Here is a 22309-nt window from a genome sequence, read left to right on the forward strand (position 1 = left end):
CTTTCTTGGTACAGCAGCTACCCAGGGAGCAGGATGGGCCTGGCTCAAGCCACTTCTGCAGAGCACATGAAGAGTCTTGCCAAGGTACTTCATTATTTGGATGCACCTGCTGCTCAGCCGAGCCCCTGAAAACCAGATGAAATGACAGCACAACACGAAGTGACCTGTCACAGCAGCATGGCTGCTTGCCCCGCGCATTTCACTCAGAGACAAATGAGGAATCGACACCTCACGTGTTCTCACACTATCAGCTCTACCAAGTTTTAGTGCATCTGGCTGGCTGGGTTTGAGCTAAAAACATCCAGGGGCTTTCGGAAACCCAGGCTCAAGCTTCATGACTGAGGCATGGAGGTGGTGGTCACGCTCACCTCCTCATCTGCCCAGACTGTATAATGCAATGAAGGGTTTGATGCTTTGGCTACCATCCAGCAATACTGCTCTTTGAAACTATTCAGACCTGCAGTAAATCCTGAGACATGACAGCACCCTCAAATTCTCCTGGAAATTAAATATTAAAGGAGGCTCTGAGATAGTCGTGTGAAGTTTCCAGTGAAGGAAACCGGAAAAAAAAGAGCTGTAGATGGAAGGGTGAAGGGACCTGGGGAGACTAAGAGGGAGAAAAAAGGAAAAAACATGTCAAGAGGATAGTGTGAATGTTGCTGGGAACAGAAGGAGCAAATAAAAGGAGGGATAAGAGAAAGGAGCAGAAGAGTGCTAAGCCAAGGAAAGCCTCAGAGCAAGTCAGAGTAACATGTTAAAGAAGAAGGACACCAATCAACAAATGCATTTTGTAACATATATAGCAAAAGAAAGAGACAAGAAAATTAGGAAAAACACAATATAAAGGAGAGAGAAGGGAAAATACAGGAAAGGGAAGTGAGGCAAATGTGAGTCAAAACTCATGAGGCAAGAGACAGTAGGAAAAGGTAATGCCAAAGGAGGTCTGGTTTCTGATAAAGCTAAAAGCAGAACCTGAAATGAAAAGAAGGAACCTGTTTCACTGCAAAGTGGTGTATAAGCAGTGCAGAGCTCTTCTTTGAGATTTACTACTTCACTTGAGAACACTGGTAAGTCCAGGTGAGAGACGTTTTCCCTGTGCACTTGCAGAAGATCATGGTGTCACAACTGACAGGCAGGATACCAGGTACCATGGCAGGGCAGCGCTCACTCTGTTGCTTCTTGCCCCAGTCACATACGAGCCTGCCCGTGTTTCTGAACAATCAGCCAGTTGAATAAAGGGCAAAATCATTTTGTACCTCACCTGAAACTCCTGTTTTTCAATTTTGAGGCAACAAGCTCAGTTCATACTGGTGACCTACATTTCCCCAATAACACAAGATTATTACCAGGACCTACGTGAGACCCATTTCAGGTGTAATCTTACCTATACCCTTATAGTTAGGGTCATTATGTTTGCATTATGGCAAGCCTGAAACACTTCCATTGTCCTTTTTCCACATCTCTGAGGGAAAAGAACAGAAAATTCTTCAAGCATTTTCTGACAAAAACACTTGCTGTCAACAGTGCTAGAGTTTCTCAAGGATCTCCACAGCAAAATTCACCTACAGTTTATTCCACCACCAGTCTGCTAGTCCTCAGCGCTCCTCAAGCACTTTAACCAGCTGGAGGAAACACACAAGACTGGTGTGGGTCAGAGAAGTTTCTTTACCACAACCCACCAGTTGGGAAGGAGATAGTCTCCTGCTTTTCTTCTGGTCATGCAGATAGTCTTAAGGACCAAATGAAGACATGACACCACCACCCATGCCTTTATACCCTCGCCAGACCAGGGAGGAGTCATCTCCAATTCCTCTTCTGTTAGCAGCAGTGCCCCAGCTATGAGGGAAAAGCACCATTTCTTTCTCATTCCAGTCAAAGAGAATAACTCTGCCTAACCAAGAAATCCTTTCGGAAATAAGTATATTCACAACACAAAAGAAAGAACTGAAGAAGGTGAATAGTCACCTGTGAAGAGAGGCACTAGCAAGCTGGAGATACCCAAAGCTAAAAGGACACTTTGAAGGACCCCAGGAAATAATCAAAAGAAAAGAGAAACACACACCTGATGAGAGTATAGAGCAAAGGTTATCCGATGCAAAGAATATCCACATATATAGCTATGATTAATTGTGAGAATAATGGGTTATTTTCCTATCTAGAATGCAGAAGTGAAGTGTTGTATAAAAATGCCATTAATCTCCCTCGATGGGTACATTATTTCCACTGAATTTTACCTGTCATTTCAAATTGCTTTCAATATATTTTATTGTATATTTTTTCACATTTTCAGTACTATATTGCCAAAGATTCTGAATCATCAAAATTAATCGGCAGCCTGGACCATAGCCAGGTACAACAAATAAGGAAGCAGGCACTTTTGATATTCTCCCACTCCTAGATGGATGTATAACTCACATTTATTGGTATGGGAAGATATGGGGCTGCTCAGAGAAGAAAAAAAAGAAGGAGTTAAAAATAACACCGCCTATGTGCATTGTTGAAAGAAACCAGTAGGCACTGTCAATGAACAAATGGCTACTGCTTCTGTTTGAAAGCATTTGTTTGACTTGTTTGGAGATCAGCAGAGAGGAGAGCGCAGGACACACTCCTTTCAGACTGGGTAAATCACCAGGAACCGCATCAGTTACACCAGTGTAAGCGGGTGAGGTCTCTGAGGGTGACTGAAAATACCTGGGCACCATATGCAAAATCTACCCTGAAGGCCTGACTGCAAATTCAAAGCTACTCCTTTAACAGAGGAAAAGGAAGAAAAATAAGAAATATTTAGCTTAATTACCCCTGAAGGACAGCCTGATGTGATGGAGAAAATCTTCCTCCTAATAAAAGTAAATGAGAACCCCTACCCCTGCTGCCTGTCGTAGAGCGCTGTTACTTAGCACACTGGAAACCAACTGGGTAGAGGATTACCTGTTAAATGACACTGCCTGTGCTAACTCCTCACCAGCATTGGTAAGCACAACAATGGGAAGCTAATGCTGATGAGAAAGAGAAGACCTGAACTGGAGGCACAGCAGTTCCCACCAGTCATGAGACAGCCAAGAAGCTTCAGTGGAAGAAGCAGCAACTTTTTTGGAGAGCCAGTATGCTTTCCTTCTTCTTCCAACTTGCCTTTCACCCAGTAAGTGAACAATTCTAGAGAAGTTTGTGGTGGCAGCAGCTGAGCTAGTCTGGAGTTTGAGCTGGGCTCTCCTTCTCATGCACACACCAGTGGGGCTCCTTGTTTGCATACCTCTGCATTGAAACAAGATCAAAAATCCTGTTAAGAGAGGAAGTTTCCTGTCAGCCGCTATCCCCAGGCTCAGAGAAAAGCTGCAACAACCAGCGCTGTGACAGGAATTTCATGCTGAGCACCAGTACGAAGAGGACACTATCATTTCTCCGTGCTATTTTGAAGTGATGCAGAGATGTCAGCATTGAGGGGACATAAAGAACCCATTACTGCAAAGCTCTGACAAATAAATAAAACATGAAGATAGCTCCCTTTGCAGAGAGAGCAGTGGAGAAGGATAAGGGGAGGACTAGGAGCATGAGCACTGTTTTCATTATGGATTTTGAATGTTTGAAAACCTGCCTCTGAAGGCAGCTTAGTAATTAGCAGCAGCTTATGTTTATGAAGGTATTTTTGCACAGCTCCACTGCACTGGCTAATTGGTGGACTTTCCTATTTGCCAGTGAGGAAAACAGGAATGGGCTTTCTTGCTGACATACCCCAATGCCCTGGCTACTGTTTAAGAGCCATCTCCATTCAGCCGCACACATTCTGTACATATATACTTACACAGTAAGTATTTACAAACACTGCAAATATTTGGCATCTTAGAAGAGCTCTGATAGAGGCTTCTGTTTTCTCAGAGTATTTAGCATAAATGTGCTAGCTAGGAAGCAGAATTGAATAAACCTGTTTGCTCTAAAAATAATTGAAAATGTGGCACAATAGTTACTTTGAGAGATGCACTTGCTTCACATATAATCCTAGGCTATTACCTACAGTACCTTTTGCAGGTTGGACAAATTAAAAGATTATGAGATATCGCTATTTATGCTGTATTTACTACTATGGACCCATTTAAATAAGGCACTTCTGAAAGCAATTTCTCCCAAAACCCAAACAGAAAAGGAGGAATCCTGCCATTTGTTAGCTGCGAGCATCAGTGTACTGGTGTGTGCTGTGTTCCTCATCTTGAAAACTTTTCCCACTGACTTCTGAGAAAGAACAGACAAGGGGCTTCTGCTTTTTGTTTCAAAAGGGAAGCCAGGAGGAGCCAATACAATTATTTTTGGCTTCTGCACACAGGGTATGCTGCCAGATAAAAACAAAGTTGCTTGTGTTCTTTAGAAAAATCTTTAAAAAACTGTTCTGAAGAATTTCTATCACAATACATGATCTTTATTGGTAACTAATGCAAACTGAGTGCCTAAAAAACAGGAAGAAGTCTTGGGTTTACCTTTTTCTCCCACTGGGAATAACATTTTCAGCATTATGAGTGAGGATACAAGTCAAAACACTGCATGCTTTGGAGCAGTATTCTACTAATCATCTCCGTTTAGGCTTCATCAGGTCTGAGATTAGACCTTTCTGTTGACTTGAATGGACACTGGATCAGCCCTTCTAGTGCTGTGGTTCAAGAAAGCACTTAAGCACCTGCACTTGACTTCAAGCCTGACGCTAAACTCCACTAGGCAGAGACAGACCTCCACCAGAGCTGATCGGATCAGGGAGAGAAACAGTAGGTAAAAGCATTCATGGAATTAGGGAGACATGATTTCCTTTGTGATGGCCGCTTCAAAAATCCTTCCCCTGGCTCCAGGGCTGTTCCTCCCTGCTTCTTGCTGTCCCATTGAGCAAGACTGGTGTTTCCAGCCTCCTTCCTTCCCACGGGGCTGTGGGTCTCCAAAAGAAGCTGCAGAAAAAGTAAACTTTTTTTCCGTAAGTAAACAACACTGTACTGTGCACTATAATATCGCTAAACCTGCATTTTAGCAAATTACTCAATAGAGCCTCTATAGAAGGCTGTGAAGGCAGACTTCTACACTGGGTCAACCCTGGAGAAAGAAAACACCTGTGCATAAATACTTATGCAAATATGGACTTATCCAGTATTTTTCCTGCATGAAATGTATTCTTTCCCCTCTCCTGCCTCCAGCACTGAGTCCCGTAATTAAGCAAGTAGGCCTGTTCCTCACACCAATGAGCACCGACCTCTTGAAGCAGATGTGAGCAACATGATCCATGGTGTGGCATTTGCAACATGTGCTTGCTTTCATATTCTCAGTGGGCCTCCTGGCATGGTCCCACTATACACCTCACATGGCTCCGAGAGGCTGTGATGCACCTGCAAAAGGCAGACTACAGCTTCCCCAGCCAAGGTGAAACTTCAGGAAGGATGGGCACTTCACATAGTGCCATCCAAGTCCTTTGCTGTTGTGCAAGTGGGATGAACTGTAAGGTGAGAGAGGCCAGAGAAACAGCTGAGCAGGCAAGGTTAGGCTTTTCTTCCATTCTTCACCTTCAATATATACGTTTCTATATCCAGCCATCATTTTAACACACCTTTAGGACAGGCACGACTGTGACCAGAGGGGCTGCAGAGGGAGTGTTAGATCAAATATTCACATACACACACATACAGTGATTTCAACAGAGGATTCAATTGTCTCAGAGGGAGGTGGCCTTTGCCGAAGTACATTTTTCTAGCAATTAATTTGGGCAAAAAGCCTTCTGTCAAACGCTGCATTCAAACAGAACTGCAAGTTTTCCTTAGAAAGAAAAGCCTCCCTTTGAAATAAACTGTGGTAGCCTAGGAAGCTTAGGCTTTAGTAACCCACTTCAGTAACTGGAAAACTGTTAGATCCATCATTTTCAGCCCTTGTGCAACTTTCTAGTTGTCTGAGAGTGAGCACCAGCAATGAATTTCCCTTTGCACCAACTACTGTCAACTAAAAATACTGTCAGCTTGACTTTTTGTTTCAAATTGATTCTTCAGGGCCCCCAGCAACCTGATCTGGCTTTGAAGCTGGCCCTGCTTGGAGCCAGAGGTTGGACCAGGCCAACCTAAATTATTCTGCAACTGTAAGATGCAGATGGAGAGCAGTCACTGCAGTCACAGAACTACTGAGTCAGGATTGCTCCCTCAGTGGCTGAGAAAAGGGGACCAGCCTAACTGCAGACTGCTTGAAAATTAAAGGGCACAGAATGGGATAGCAGAGAATCTACAACTTCAAAAATCCCAATTTTTCATGTTAAACCCATCACAGAATATTTTATTCTCTCAGTTTTATTGTGCAGGAAGTAGTAGTGCATCTCCACTGCGAATCATGACCCTCTCTCCTGACAGTCAATAGGAAACGCACACATCTGCAACTCCCATTCAAGCTCAGTGGGATGACTCGCACTCCAGTACAAGCACACGCTTAAATGCTTTGCTGAGTAAAACCCCAAGCACTGTCCCATCCTATCTGTAGCTATGAGCCATCCTCCCACAAGTGTTCATTCTTTGCAACATCATATAGAAAGGTTCAAAAGCATGTAAGAAAGTTACCATTGTCTATTAAACTCTATAGTGCTTTTCTATAAGGCTAGTAAATTCAGTTTATTGAGCAATATGACTGCCTGAGCATTTTTGGTGTGCTATAACGCATAAGAGACACTGTATTATCCAGTATATTTCAATCTTTGAAAATTTTTTAAAGACTGAAATACTTGCAATTTAATTTTAGGAATGTATTAGCACATATACTATAGAGAAAATACATTCATATTCAGCTAGCATTATAATCATTTCTCTTATCTCAAAGGAATCTATTCTGCTGGCATTAAAAATGTACATGAAGATGGACTGTATTCACCACAATTATCATTACTGTTAAGCCTTTAAAAAACCTGAACCCATTACAATGTGATGACAGTTAACAAGAGAAGAAATTTTGTGATTAAAATCCTAAACATTAGAGGAAAAAAATCCAGTATGACATTGTTTTCAGAGAAACACCAGATTCAGAGCTCTAAAATAGGATTTTAAATAATTTAAAATGTTATATTTCCTTAATAAATTAGGAATGCATGCCTGAGTAGACTTTTCAGTATGCAGTGGAGGATTACTGCAGGAAGGTCAAGTTACACCAAGAGTCTGTGTATGACAAGGTTGTTCATTTAGGGTTGGAATCAACATTTAAGGGCTCCAATGTAATATTTGAACAGCTACCAATGCACAAGCGGTCCACAAAGAAAATGCCGATAGTTTAGGAGAGGAAACTATTAGGCAGCCAAAGGTTGAAATCCATAATGATGCAGTAGGCTTTTGTACAGAGGTTGAATTAGGCAGCATGCTGTAAGACTAACAGCATTCAGACCAGCTGCCATAAACTCAGAGTTTTCAACAGCACATCTGACAGTGTTCATAAAGTTATGCTAATATGCAAGAATAGATATGGGGGTCTGTCATGGTAATGATACTACAGATTGGTCTTCCATCGTGTGTAAGCTACATACAGTTGAGGAAAACATAAATATATCTACAAAATTGAAAACTTCAGATGTTTCTGCTTATATTGTGGTAGATTTATTTTCAATGACATACTAAATAGCAAGATTTAAAAAATGCGTATTAAAGCTACCAGCAATGAAAAGGACAGCAATATTTGTGGAGTATGTCGGCACACCAAACAGCATCCTCCAGCACTAAGGAAAGTCCCTGACAGATAAGGTTTGACATTATCAAATTATTTTGTCAAAACGTGAAAATGTATGCTACAGGCTTAAAATGACCCAGCTCCTAGCATTGCTGAGCAAACCAGTGGGTGTCTAACCACAGGAAGACAAAAAAAGAAAGGGTAATTGAGCAGTTTGGTTCCAGCTTCAGAAGCAAGTCTCTTTGTTATTGCATCCACGTGCAGCTAGCAGAGCTACTGCCAGCTGTGGAAGACTCAGCTTTGCAACCATGACACAAGCGGCATTTCAGGAGCGTTTTGTCTGAGGGCTCAGAGAGGCACACAGAGTAGCATTATGCCTCTAGACATGAACTAATCGCTTGAATAAAACTGTAGCATCCATGTGAACCAGCGCTACAAGAATTCTACTGAAAAATAAGGCAGACAAGGTCTTTTATACTTGGAGGTTGGTTTCGTGAGGAGTTCCTCATAACCTTGAATGACAGTGCAATTGCATGAAGGCTGGGTGAGTACCACGAGTGCAATCCTTGCCCCACACTTCACAGTTTCTGCACCTGCCCTCCACTGTGGGATAAAAGCATCAGTGCCTGTTTGCAAAGGGTGTCTTCCACCTAGAGATGGCTAGCTCTACACACCCACTCTAATCATGGAAAAACAGAGTCCTCGTGGGATGATTTGCAGAAGGAACCTAGTTTGAGTGATCAGTCACCCCTGGAAGAGTTAAAATACGTCACTGGCATAGAATAGATCTTCCTAAAATTATTCTTTGTCAGGCTCCAGCATGTAACAGGTTTAAACTTAAACAGGGGAAGTTAGATATAAGGAAGAAGTTCTTTACTGTGAGAGTGGTGAGGCACTAGAGTAGGTTGCCCAAATAAGTGGTAAATGCTCCATCCCTATTAGTGTTTAAGGCTGGGCTGGACAGAGCCTTGGGCAACATGGTGTAGTGTGAGGTGTCCCTGCCCATGGGACTAGATGATCTTAAGGTCCTTTCCAACCCTAACCATTCTATGATTCTATGTATTTTAAATCACACCTAGCCAAACACAGGTGGAACGGTACCTTGGGCCAAGTGAAGTATTTTAACTTCAGCTGCCCATGGGCAGTCTTTATCCCCTCTGCTTCCCCTCTCTAGTGCTAAAAAACTCCTGCAGAGAAATGAAGGTCACTCCAGGTGCACATGGATGAAAATTACATGGAACATTAACATTAATTTGGCTAAAGGAAAGTCTTCATAAAAACTCCCCTGAGGGCTCAGGTAGCCTCCACCACATTTATTAGGAGTTTCTTGCACACCAGTGTTAGAGATAAGCAGTCCACAGCAGTGGATATGTTGTCTTTTCCCTTGGTTTCATTTTTTCTGTGTTTTGAATTTACTTTTTTGTATGCATGGAGATTATAGACAACATGCGTAATGTCAGGGCAGAGGTGATTCATTTTTATGACGCTTTTTCAGCAATGGCATGTGAGATATGAGCAATACGGTGTCAGTTGCCTTGGCTCATGTTTGCATCCAATCGTCAATGAGTAAAATGAAATCTCACAGCTGCCAACATTCAATTTCTGAGGCTCTCAGGATTTTCATCACATATCCACAACAGACAGAAAGTAACTCTCAGGTGACTTTTGCTTTAAAGTTACAACACCATATCTATTTTTAAGGATAAAATATGGAACTAGGATCACTTTCAATAAGTCAGTCATGATACTGCATGCTATATGCCATTATACAATTATATTGGATGCACTTAATAAAAAGTTTATGTTTATGCCAAAAATGCCAGGTAAACACATTTATTTGCTGTGTGTCAGTCTAAATTGATTGCAGTTAACACAGCATTCTTTCCTCTGAAGGCATCTTAGGATGGACTGCCAAGTTATACTGGCAGATACGTATTAGAGGCTTTCTAATACTCATGTTCTAAAACATAGCAGATCAGCTGTCAGAAAAAAATTTCCTGCTTATATGTAATTTAAGAGTTCTTATTCAACAGATCTCAAGTAGCCATTTTAGCTGATAGCTGATCTTAAGGTAAAGAAAGTTTTCAAAACACTGATGGATCTAGCCTTTCGGACTTCAGCACTTCTGTCCTCCCTTTCTTAACCCACTATACGTATTTCGAAGACTCTCAAACAGCTCACTTACTTAGAGAAGGTTGGGAAAAAGGCTCCTAATCCAGACCTCTATGAAGTCAAAAATATTTGTAATGACTTGAATGTACTTGGACCCAGAACCATGGAGGTGCCATATAGTCTGTCTTCATTAGCAAGTTCACTGAGGAGCAGATCTGTAGTGACAAATTTGGTGCTAACACTTAATACCTTTTGGGGGTGAAGGGCTTAGTGCAAACCATTTGCAGTCTGGTCCCATGAATTGAATGCCCATTGCTTCTGCTGTGCTGCAGAAGCGACACTTCTGGTTTTTATTCACCTGAAAAGTGCTTGCAGTCCACTAGTCAGATCAGAGCATGATAAGTGAGGATGGACTTCAGAAGCAAACTTCTCATCAAGCCTGAAATTCTTGATGAGGCATGTCTACATGCCTAGCAGTAGGATTATATTTCTTGAAATTTTGTGAAGTATAGAAGCAGTAGCTGCAGTCTCACAGTCTTGAACATGAACGTTTAGTGATAACACCATGAAGCATCTATGGCATTTTCATTATTTGGCTTATAAAATAATAGGCTTTTTCTGATTAAGGGTTCTAAATGATATTGAGATAGATAGACTGGGTCAGAAGTCTACCTACTACAGACTTTTACCTGTGTAGCAGCTGACATCAGGAGCTTCTGAATCATCCTTTAAACTACCCTAACCAAAAGTGCATAGCAGCAGTTTATCTCAGTTAGACCTGTGTGGTCAGATGACAGCAGCTACACAATTCAAGCCCCTTCCCATAGCCTCCTTCATAGTAGAAAACTAAACAATCAAACAATTAATGAAAAATGGCTTTGTTGCCAGAAATAGCAAGTGCAAACCTTTTCAAGTGAAAGACCTGCAGTCTTGAGGGCAGTCTTTTTGGGTGCTATGGCATGAAAACTGAGAATTGTCGAGTGGTGTGTTTGGGACTCCCACAGACACTGCCGTTGGTACAGACACTAAACACAAAAGAAAGCTATTGCTATTCTTTCCTGGAACTAAGAAAATGATGTTAATCTCCTGTGTAACGTGCTTTCTGTTATCAGTGCTTAAGGTAAAACAGCACATGGCAGTCTGCCATGCCACCAATTACATACAGGTATATATAAATATAGAAATATAAAATAAAGATTTTTGTCAATCTCACCTTAAAAAGAAAATAAAGGTGAGTCCACATTCTTCTTAATGTTTATGATATTACATGAAAACTTCTCCCCATCAGCAACATATCTTCAAAGGATTAGAAGGTTTTACAAGTATGTCTCCCAAGGAGTTTTGTAGAGCCTCATTGACAATATCCCGTGTTTCTAAAACACTGTGCCTACATGACCAAGCTCTGAACCCTAAGCTTACTCACAGAGAGCCTGCCAACATACTTAATGAGCATTGATATCTATTGCATTAGTTCATACTGACTCAGCCCACACTACCCAAGTCAGGTACCAATCCTCAGCTGAGAGGAGAAATACCCAAAATACTGATAGTTTCCTAAACTACAACTCTGCCATAAATCTTTAAACAAATGTTCCCAATTTGCTTCTCTCAGTGTAGGGTAAGCCACCTTCACTGGGGTACCCTTAAACATACCCCTGAGTAGGGAAACCAGAAAAACTAAGCTCTTTGCCTTGCATTGCAAGGGTGTTCCCAGAGGCACTTCCAGGCAGGCAGCAATTTGCAAAGCCACCTTCTCTCACCTGTTAGCTACTTCTTGCCAGGGGAAAATGCAGTGACTGACGGCAGGTGATCACCTCCATTCCCCACATTTCCAGTGCAAAGCTTTAGTCCACATCCATGAAAGTGTGGGACTTGCACCCTGGCTTAACTGTTCTGGTTTACTTGGCAGCTATTCCAGGCTCTGGGCACAGCACAGTTACATGTATGTGGCTGCACAGCATGGTAAGGTGCTTTTCCTGTTTTGAAGTTCCATTGAAGTGACTGCACTGACCTCCTTCTAGCCACTGACAAGGACATGTTTCGACTCCTTCATAGCAAGTTTCTTTGTGAGCCTAACAACCATGGGCAGCCTAAAAAGTCTCCCTGTGTCATTAAAACAACGAGGTGTGGAGGGAGAAAAAGTATGCAATTCATTTGTTACTGGATGCAAACAATTCATTTTCTGGAGCACTGTCTCTTCTGTGTCCTTGCAGGTTTCAGACACATTTAACTTCACCTTGATCATTCAGAGAACCCATGTTTCATGCAAAGAAGTTTTGATGGGTCTCCACTTCATCCTGTCAGGATAGTATCCCATGGAAGTTAGTCTTGCTCTTTATTTCACAATAGAAGTATAATATGGTTTTGTTTTACTGGAAAGACACTGACACAAATACTATCAGCCTGAAATTCTGTACCTTAAAGCCCGAGTACTTGCAGGTACAGGTCTGTCCCCTGCCAATATTTTTGGTTTTACAATCACCTTCTACTTTGTTCCCTTTTTGTTTTGCAATAAAATATCTTCCCCACTGCTGAGCTAAAGATCTGCACGAACATTGAAGGAAACTGCCTTTACATAAATTGTTGTCAAACAAACAAAGGACAAACAATGCTTGCTTCTATTCTAAGGTATCACAAGACATGAGAACAGGCAAATAAAATCACAGCTTTAAGCGTGAGGTTGTTCACTAACCCTATCTCTTCCGTTCCTGCTTTGGAGGTGCCCTTCATCTGGAACAGCAAGGTCTGCTGATGGAGCACTGAGTTCCATTTCACCTTCACCTGCAAGGACTTGGGGTTCACCCTGTGCCATCAGGTTGGGGTGTCAGCCACATTTCTTGCAATATAGGATCTAGGACAAATACATTCACAGAGACCTTGCCTATGTAAGATAACTGCGGAAAACTCTACTGGGTCTGTGGTTCAGTATTGTTAGGTTAAACCCTGGCTTTCCACCTGGCTGCAAAGAAACCATCCTCAAGATGAAAATAAAAGGGGTTTAGGTTGGGGTTTCTTTTTTGTCTCCTCCATGTTGTGACCATTCTCACAACCTTGCCCTTTGCCCCTGAATAGAAATGAGGGCTCGTCAGATGGTAATTGTCATAAATATGAGCTGGTGGCATTATGAACTATTGAAAATGTTAGGAAATATTTAGACTTTGTCACTGTGAGCACTGCATAGTGTCAAAGGTGACATCTGCTTTGGAAGGAGTCTCGGTTAAGGTGCTAATTGTCATTTATTGAGTAATATTTGTGATTTCAATCTACAGAGTCTGGTCTCTGACTCGTATTTCAGACAACTTCGCTGTGTCAGTTAAAATATGTAAATACCCTCTCAACATTAACACATCCCAGATGCCCTTATATTGTACAGTTATCCATTTCATCACTTTTGACCAAGTCTTTCGGAAGCAATTATCTTCTTATCAAAGACTTCTTATGCATCCATGGAAATTAAAGATTTATACAGGAAGAAAAATAACAGGAATGTTTTGTAAAGAAAAGTTCATATATTTCTTAAAGGCTTACATCTTTTAAATCTAGTATCTTGGAAAGGATAAAGATTTAGAAAAAGCTTGCTACACTGTGTGTGTGTGGGGAAACAACCACCTATCAAACTTGTAAAGACTCAACAATCTTTGGTAATAAATCTTGGCTGTCTACATACTTGTCTTGTTAATTCATGTGCAAAATATTCTAACAGAAATCAAATGGTATACTCAATCCAAATTTTAGTAGTGTTTATACCAAGCAAGGACACAATCACATACCTGATTTTATGGTTCTGTGCAGTATTCAGTTTTGCCACTAATTCATTGACTTTTCATCCATCTGGGACCCAAGGCAGCCCACAATAAATGTTGAATTCTGTCTGTGTTCTCCAGCTTCAGAAAAAAATCCGTTTTTTATTCACTTCAGCCAAGTTCTGGTTTTTCTTTAATTGAAGGTACTCCACTGCAAAAATAAGTAATATATTACCAGCATTAAGTTCCTCTCCATTGCACTGTGCTATTGCAGGCAGCGCTGTGGTGGGAGAAACACAGTTTTAGCACCTGGAGTACATGCGCAGGAGGCATGTGTTAAAACATCTTGTGAAATTGCACAGAACTGAAAAATGTCCTAACATGGGTAAGAAACAAGCAGAGAGCACAGCAAAGAAGAATAACAGTGCCAGTTAGTTTCTGGTGTAGATATAAAGTAGTACAATTAAGATACCTAAAAGCTAGCAAGAGAGCATGCATTTGTTATTAAAAGCCTGCCAACCACACAGCATTTCCAAACAGAAGAATGGTGGCCTTTGCTCATCTATTTTATTGTGTTCTGATGGGCTTGGTCAATGCCCATGCTGACAAAGATGAATTGTTAGGAGTATGAATGTACAGATACAGCAAGTGAATGAGGAAATGTAGTTATCAAGACTCCCGAAAAAGGACATCCTTAAAAGAGATAGAAATGTTTATCTGTGAGAGAGGCATCATAAAAGGAATAGCGAAGAGAAGCAAAGCCATAAGAGAAGCAGACCTGTCTGCAAGTATTTTGTCTAAGGAAAAAAGCACACAGAGGGAACTCAGGAAAAGCACAGGATTCAAGCAGGACTACACAGTACTTCTTCAGGAAGGAAGAAGTAGGTTATCAAGTGCTACTTAATGATGCCAGGGAAAAGCCTCAATCATACTATTCCAAAAAAAGAGGATACTGCTTGAGAAGGAGACACAATACTTTTAATTGTTATTGTAAAGGATGCAAATCAACTCAAAATTTTCTTGTCCAAACTTTTTAACTGCATGGATTAAAGAATTAATGTAACTTAGTGCAGAACAGCTACTGGCAGGGATGTCTAGAAGGAAAGATGCGCTATACCCAGAATAGCAGGCAGTGAATGGTGCCAATGATGCCAGTGAAAAAAAATCTAAGATCCAAATGAGAGAGTAAGGATTGCCCATTTCTTTTCTTCTACATTCTAATCCTTTTATTTCACAGACTGTTTAGGTATGGATATGTCAGAAACAGATTCTTGCTTCTTTCTCCAGTCATCCAATCCCCTACTGAAGTTTGGAGTCCTCAGACTACAATGTTTGCTCTGTACTGCTTCAAGCATGAAAAAATCTTTCCCTCCAGGGAGGTATCAATGATCTGAAAAACCTACATCAACTGCAACAAAAGCTTCAAAACCATCATTAACGTTATTTTTTTCCCTTTAATTGAATTCCCCATTCCAATTTCTTAGACTGCAGATGGCAGAAGATACATTCCTTACAATGGCTGACCACAAAGGTTTGTATATTAATGTTGAACTTTCTCAAATGCTTCTACCTGCTTTTTATACACCTATAGTAAATCCACCATGTGAAGTCATTCAGAGTATTTTGAAAAATGAAGCTGTATGATCCCAATCAACAATCTTTTGGAAAAGTTAAGTGGGGGCTAAAAAAAAAAAAAAAAAAAGTAACAAAATCAATGGATTGCACTATTTGAGGAATAAAAACTCGAAAATTGAGTCCTGAGTCAGATAGATGGCTGGTTGAGATGAAAGGGGAAGATTGTGCTGGAGAGAAGCTTTGCCTCTAGTCTTCTTGTCTGGAAAAAGAGGTGATCTAAAGCTATTGATAAAGTTTGTTACCTGTTACCTGCTTTACTTGGAAGTTTCCACCTACATTACAGCAGGAAGATGGCTCACAATTCATACCTGTTCTACTAGTAACCCCCAAAAGACTTTTCAATTGGATGGTCATGACCTCCACTAAGCCTGCTTTTTAATACCTGTGATCTAGCACAGTGGCAACAAAAACATACCTAAAAAACCCCATGGAAATGCCAAATAGTTCTTATTGTGCAATTACATTCATTCACAGTTTAACTTTCTGAAAGCATTATTATGATTTATAAGATTGAACAACACTGGCACCTACTGAACACAAAATGCTGAAAGGTACAACATGTGCTTACCTATAGAAGAACATTTCTTGGCTGAAGTTTGAACTTATTTTAAGTATTTATGCACTTGTTCCTCTTTGGTTTATCATTTAAAGTTCTGGTACATTCTCAGAGGAAGTTGCTCTTTGTGTATTTTTTTGCTGGCTAAGATGGTAGTCTGTTTGAACTTTTTATTTTGAAGAATCGGAAAGTGGAACATAAAAGGGCAAGACACTGACAACTCTCCAGCCTTCAACTCCAGATTAGATCACACAGTCGCTGATGCCTACAGCTTCATGGTCTGTGATGATAATGTTTGGGGATGACTTTTGTCTGTGGCAATGAGTTTGTGGGCTTTAATACCTTTGGAACCTACCTTCTTTTTCTGTGAAATAAGGGTGCATTTAGGCTCTGCCTTTGGTTGTGCACCAATAAACACTGGCCTCTCCGATCCCTGTGAGCTGGGATGCTTAGAAATATGTGGCTGGAGTGGACTTTGAGAAATCAAGTCTGTCACCTGCTATTGCAGGCAGCTGTATCATAATGACAGTCATAAATGTACCAAGATCCATCTAACAAACCAACAGATGTCTTGTCTTTACTATTTCTCTCTGAAGGCTTGCTTTAAAGTCTGTTTCATCCCAATATTTCATGCGGGATATATGATACACCATTAGCTATTTCTTTCTGTCATACTTTTTAAATTTTTTTTAAGTGGTTGAAGAATGCTTCCTGGTTTTTATCCTATGTGAGCTCCAAGGGAGCTCATTAACTCTCAGGACAGTCCTGCACTTCTCATTGATGAAGTTTTTCCATTCCTTATGGGCTTTCTGCATATCCCAGATATCTCCACTGAAGTGCTTATTCATTCAGTTAGATCTGTGGCTCTTTCGAAGACGTTTTCCCTTTGCTCAAGAAACAATTTCCATCTAACATGTTTTTGTATTCTTGCTTCAAAATTCCCAGCCTGTTACACACTCAATAATACCTTTGTATTTCAAAAGAAAACTCTGATTAGGTTTAGCCATGGGTTTGGTAATTTTCTCAGTGATTTTAAACTGCAGTAACTTGGGTTAAAGCTGTTCTCCACATGCAACTTGATATGTAGGCTACTGCACATCTGAGCCCTATTAATGTTTGAGGTAGTAGTGGGTTTTGTTTGTTTGTCTATTTTCTCTGTTGTGTATATGGGGAGATAGGCACCCATAATAAAGTTTTCAGTAGAATATCTACTGCATTGTCTCCAAGGACATCTCTCCTTTTGTTGTTTCTTGGCTCTAACCACTAATATGACATCAAAATTACTTTTGTTTTTTTCTTTCTAAGACCTGACAGAAAACTATTTATCTTCAGAAAGACTAAAAGAAAGACTGACTATAGAAAGGTAGAATAGTATCTTAGCTGCAGAATTAAGGTGAGGTAGTACGTAACTCTGTTCCTTTGCTTAAGTCTCTACTGATACAAAAAAAAAAAAAATCCAAGGTCTAGTGTTTTTAATTTACATGGAACTGCTATGCATTGGTTAAAACCCTGTAGCTTCTCTATAAAGAGAGACCTTGTCTTTAATACCAGAATAGACAAGTATGCCTTTTCTAGATGTGCCCAAAGACATGACTGATTCTGTGAAGTGCCTCAAAACAGATTTTTTCTGGAGTTATCCTCAGCCTTTCTAAAATCCTTCTATACTTCATGCACCCACTGATCAGCAAAACAACTTGCAATGTAAGGAGACACAGGTGTGCTCGTACACCTTCTAAGTGTATTCCTTCAGAACAACTAGTCTATCCTGTATAGTCTCTGTCTATGCATCCCATTTCTATGACACATATATTAACAACATTCATATTGAGAAAAATCTGCGTTTCCAGAATACTATCATTACACACCTTACAATGAAAAATCTGAGGAGAAATACATCCTCTAGTATTAACCAGGATTGTTAAATTGGAAGATGCTGCTGAGGACACAGAAGGAGCACAGTAGTCCAATCTCCAGTCAACCCTTGGCATAATCTTGTAGCAGCCTAGAAAGCCTATGGATAAGGACAAGGAGATGCAAAAGCACTTCATGGAGATTATGAAAGGACTAACAATCTGGCTTCTCATTTGACAGAGTGCAACAAAATCTTTCAGCTCTTGTTGTGGCCCTCCACATGTCCTTAATGATTATTTCTAATGCCCTTGGCAAAAATAGCTTTTATGAGCCCTTCGTTGGGTTTTTCAGCTCAAAATAAGAACTGCTTTTCTAGTCTGCAAGATAAACACATTTTTTACAAAAAGCTGCAATAAGCAGCTATAAAATTATTAGCTTGGTGTCTCATCCTGAAATTTTGAACAGTTGTGTAACTGCCTGTACCCTTGCATTTTGTTTCCATTTGTAGTTTAGACACCATTTTTCACTGATACTTTAACCCGTGTTTAAAAAACTTAAAAAGCAATGATAAGTGATAATAATGGGTGGTCCTATTCTTTTTTTTTTTTTTTTTAAAGGTACATCATAAAAAACTTCTGCCATTTTCATGTCTTGGGAGGTGTGCTTTTAAGCGTGAAGACTATACTTTCATATTTAAGAAAGGAAACCAAAGAGTGGTGATATGAGAGTTCCCCTTATCTCAATTGTTCAATGAACATTCATTAAAAATTCATAAAAGAAAAGTATCAATAACCGTCCTCAGAAATAGACCTACGAGTAACATCTGAAAAAAGTACAAAATGGCTGCTGCTGGCTCCTGGCATCTGGTGATACCCAAAACAAAGCCATAAAGTCCCACAGCCAAATAATCACAAGGCTGGTTTTGATTTAAAGTGTTAAATGATGGACTAAAACTTTTGAGGGAAGACTAATTTCCTTAGCTCTCCATTATACTTGAGAGAGGTATGTAATATAATATGCTGTCTAATACATTATAAAACTGAAAAGTGCAAGCAAAAACAAATTATAGGTGTTTGGCTCCAAACACTGAATTAATGCAGCTCTATGATAAATCAGAGTGTACCAAGATCATGCAATCTCTGTCATTGTCTTAGCATCTTCCAAAAAATACTTTGCACACATACACGTTTTATATACTGCAGGTAAATAATATGGGCATTTAAAAATATTACTAAAGTCCAAAAAGATGAAAGGTAGGTGATAAAGACAAACACATATTGCGCTATAGAGGTCAATCTGATAGACAGACATGTTCAGTCAAGAAAGAGAAATGCAAATTCATCTCAGTAATATTTCTCTATCATATGACCTAGCAGAAAGAGGAGGGCTGAACAGGATAATCCAAGAGTCTCCTTTCAATCTTGTCACCTATTTTATGGCCTGATTCTTTTTTTATTGGATAAACTTTGTGTATAAACAGCAGAAAACACAGAAATCTGGAAAGAATATAAACCCTCAGGTATCAGAGCATAAACAACCTATTAACTAGCACAGGAAGGAACTCTTCTCACCAGCAAGTCATTTCGTAAGCACCTAGATCTTGCCTCTCATGGGGAAGCATCTGGTGCCAAAAAGAGGATAATTCCATTTTCCTCTAGTTAAAGCTCGCACACCCGAGGAAAAAAGCTAGCACTGAACACAGATGGCAACTTACTTACATTTTTCTCTTGGGAAAGTGTGAAATTGTGAGAATTATAAAGTTCAGCCACCTACCCATGCTGCTTTCTTTGGCCAAAAAATGGCCAGGTTAATCCAGCAGCAGAAATCCATGTTGAAGATAATAATCTTTCATTCTGACTGCAGTTGGCACCTTTCCTACTGATCCAGGAGTGCCTTCTTCAGGTTGGCCGTGAAGGTCTGCAGAGCACTGGATGTGGTGAAAATCTTCCTTTTTAAGCATTTTAAAGCTTGTCTGCCTCTTTTTTAGCCTGTGACCTTCACAGCTTCTCCCTCTGCCCAGATACCAGCTCTTTCCATTTGCTATGACACTGCAGAAATGACAGTGTTTGTCAGTTTTCACCAGATTAAAGTATATATGTGTAGGAGAAAAAGATTTTGGGGGTTAAAATCAAAAGAAAAAAGTAATCATTTGTATTGCAGAATTCTTGAGCTCATTTCTTCTATTATTAAAAGAAGAAAATTATCACAAAAATTTATAACTTTTTCAAGTGCTTCTTCCACTTCTTTTCCACATGACCTGAATATAACCCAAACTTGCAAAGCAATGTTTATCATGCCAAGACTACATTTTTAATGTAGGCTTCAATTCAATAAATTAACTAAAAAAGAAATTAATATTCAGTTTTATCTGTAACTACCTGACTCCCACGTAGTATTTTCACTAGTGTTTATCCTAGTGTGATTGATTGATAGAAAATTATGATTTATCAGTATTCAGTGGTTCTGCCCATTGAGCTATGAACCCTCATTTCTTTCCCATGTGTGCTGCTCCACTAAAACACATATAAAACCAACTTTCCATCTTAAAAGTTATGTTTTTACATTCTGCCTGGTAATTCTTTCTGAAGTATGTAACTATTTTTATTATCATTTATTCAATCTTAAAACATAATCTAGGGCACAGATTGAAATCAGAAACAAGGCCAGTTTCCGTGAAGATTATGACAAAACCCCCGCTGACTACAACTGGGCCCAGATTACGTCCACATATCAAAGCCCTTTGCAACAAGTTCTCTGTCTGACAGAGGGGAACTGATGACATCTCTGGGTTTTGGTGGGGCTTCAATGATTTATCTATCCAGAAAATATTCATCCTGTCACATCTGATTTATCTGATTCTCTTACTCTAGAACTTCTTTCTCTTCTTGAAAGTTTTTCCTTCCTTGCCCACATGACAAAAAACATTTTGCTCTCATGAGGAGTGCCTTGTCTTCTGATAGTTCTTCTGTAATCTCTGTTTCTGCACAGCATATTATCAGATTTGTGGCAGACAATGGTCTTATTACACTAGAAGAGGTTAGAGATGTGTTCTCAAAACTGACCAGGATAGTTAGAAAAAGAAACAGATTAAAACAAAGAAATATGATGGGCAAAGTGCTAAGGCATAAAAAAGACATGATGCATACCAAATATTATGTCCATCCAGCAAAACATTTCTGTTCACATCTGCACTCAGAAGATGGAGTATAAATAGGAACGCTATTCCTATGCCTGTATGGCTAGCTGCCATGCAAATATATCTTACAAGTCCTGAACAGCTATAGCACAAGATCTTCCAGTGGTTTGTTCTGGAATATATGCAGTGCTTACTTTTACACAACAGCAGTATTTTGGAAGTATGGCTAATGTAAAAATCAATGATGTCCTTTTATAATGGGTGAATTTGTAAATGAGATTATCAGAACTGCCTATTAAAATATGGTCTGCAATAAAAAGATATGGCATAATCTCCAGACAGGAAGGTAGAAATACAGTATGAAGACTGTCATTTGGTGATTTGCTGACACTGCCGTCTTTTTTCCAAATTGTTCTCCACATCAAGCAGACATTTTCAGAAATAAGGGCAATATTATTTTCAGTTCCTCTACACTTTTTCTTGAATTTTTTATGGTAACAGAAATTACCATAAAATGAGTAAAACTACCAATCATATTAAACCCATCACATAAAATTTAGCTGAAAGAAAGAGTAATAAAAACAGAGAAGAGATAAAGCAGGGGAAAATAAACAGCCAGAAGGTAAGGAGGAAGAAAGATCACTGAGAGCAGGATTCACAGCACAATCCCCCAAGTTATCCCAGTATCCTCGCAGACAGCACCAGTGATTAGTGCTACATACAGAACCAGAATAAAATGCTTTACATGGGTCTGGATGTTTTTCTGTGGAGGCAATCAATCAGATGCCTAAGTCAGAAATACTATATCATATGTGGTTTTAGATTGAATAATGTGAGAAGCCAGTGGTTGGTAGTTACACCAGTGGCTGAATTTTTACATAGGCTCTTTCTGCACATGGAGAACATTTCTAATCCTGCCAAAAGGGACCACAGCACTCCTCCAAAAATAGTTCTGGAGAATTCAACCCAGTGACAATATTAGATCCCAAATTGTCCTGTAGTTGCATGCTTAGGTTTTGTTCTTATGTATCAGTTTCGTCCTGCACTCTAGCGCATGTTTCTCCTCAAGATGTACAAAAGGCATACACCCATTATTTTCTACAAGACTTCTGGGACTTTCTGTGACAGTTCTCCTGCAGTGGCGGTAGCCAAGCAGCAGATTTTTGCAGCTTAACCAAGCTGAAAGTTCTGCCTACAAGAGAGGACATTTTCAGCTGCCTCCAACCATGGCAAATGTCCTGGAGGAGACAAGTTATCAAAATTCAAAATGCCCCATAAATGCGGGGAAGATACTAATTCTCTTCTCTCTATTGCCATGCTGAGGACCTTAAAAAATAATGATTTAGCAATCAAGCCATCTGCGCCCAAGATAGCAGGCATATAATGGAACATATTGTTGGGTAGTATAAGGCTCCTAAATTTCCTCAATGACTTTTTTTTTTCCATTTCTTTCTTAATCCCCAAGAACTTGAAACATATTTAATTTCAAAAAACTAAGATAGAGGGAACAGAAACTGGTAATGTACTCAGAATGTAAAGAAGGCTGGGTAATATATTCATTCTAATTGTATTAACCTTCCCCCATAATGAAAGGGGGAAAGCCTACCATCTGTTTAAGTCATTAGT

Source organism: Strigops habroptila, chromosome 2 (genome assembly GCF_004027225.2).
Source record: "Strigops habroptila isolate Jane chromosome 2, bStrHab1.2.pri, whole genome shotgun sequence".
Lineage (NCBI taxonomy): Eukaryota > Metazoa > Chordata > Aves > Psittaciformes > Psittacidae > Strigops > Strigops habroptila.